Source organism: Monopterus albus, unplaced genomic scaffold, assembly GCF_001952655.1.
Source record: "Monopterus albus unplaced genomic scaffold, M_albus_1.0 scaffold114.1, whole genome shotgun sequence".
In the NCBI taxonomy this organism is placed as follows: domain Eukaryota; kingdom Metazoa; phylum Chordata; class Actinopteri; order Synbranchiformes; family Synbranchidae; genus Monopterus; species Monopterus albus.
Genome location: NW_018127994.1, coordinates 163,327 through 164,320, shown reverse-complemented (window position 1 = coordinate 164,320; position 994 = coordinate 163,327). Strand labels below are relative to the sequence as shown.

The window sequence follows — 994 nt, the reverse complement described above, 5'->3', positions numbered from 1 at the left end:
GCACTGAACACACCACAAAGTACTCATGTGTGTAACAGCTGAATACCGTGCATATGAACGGAATCTGCATTCACAACCTGCTTCGCACATGGTTGGACTGCACAAAACTGTTCACAAAGATGACCGAGCTTCTGTTTACCTGTTCGCCATTCTCCTCGGGACACGGCTGCTACCCTTCCAGCCAGGCGCTCATGAGGAGCAGCTGGGACGCCGAGGAGGTCAGAAAGCCTCTCCTGGCTCTCTCCTGGAGTATCGTTGGTTTAGGTTATACGGAACAACTAGCAGCAGGTGTGAAAGTAAACAGGTCTCCAATTCGGACGTTCGGCTCGGCGTATAGCGTGCGCGCTTGATCAGCCGGTGCAGAAACATGCAGTAAGAAACACTCAATCTACGCCCTGTCGCAACTGCATTGTTACCTCTTTTTTTCGGTGCTGTGAACAGGAAGCCCTTCAGAGGTCCACTTGTATCGGAGCACCCTCCTCCAGCACCCCGCGGATCAGCGCAACGTTGGATACGCGTGGGGCTCCGGGTAGGATGCCGAGTGGAGGATGCCGCACGGGAAGGGCTGGGGAGTGTTTCTGAAGGAGGAGGAGGAAGAGGAGATGGAGAGGGGGGGTTGGGGGTGGGGGGGCAAAGATGATCGGTTTGCTTTTTGCTGTGATTGTGCGCAAAAAAAGTTTGTCAAAAGGAGTCTCCTGTTTCTGACAGTAGGGGCTATTCCGGAGTTTAGGTGAAAGCTGCAAAATGCTGGTTAAAAAAATCTGGTTGCATTTTATTAAAGTGATTTAGTGTGTTTTTAGCCTTAATTCTGCAGAAGCTGAAAAGAATCTGACCTCAAGTGAAAAGAGAATTACAGCAGACAGAGGTAGAGGAACTAATGGAATGAATATCTTTCTCCTATAACAAGATGAGGCTGGTCTAAGCAATAAGAAAGAAGCAAGTCCAGTTCAAAACATAATAAACAAATAAATAAATTATATATATATATATATAG

The 994-nt window shown here is 47.8% G+C and overlaps 1 protein-coding gene across 2 annotated transcripts in view; it reads right to left on the bottom strand.

Moving 5' to 3' along the window:
• LOC109966559 (heparan sulfate glucosamine 3-O-sulfotransferase 5) overlaps nucleotides 1-469 on the bottom strand; it is a 105,979-nt gene extending 105,510 nt beyond the window's left edge. The window contains exon 1 of one of the 2 annotated variants that reach the window (XM_020611474.1): nucleotides 417-469. The gene's annotated coding sequence lies outside the window, so the exon portion shown is untranslated. Of the gene's footprint in view, nucleotides 1-139 lie in introns of both variants that reach the window. The other variant, XM_020611473.1, reaches the window with a different exon arrangement.
• Between the last annotated feature and the right edge of the window lie 525 nt (nucleotides 470-994).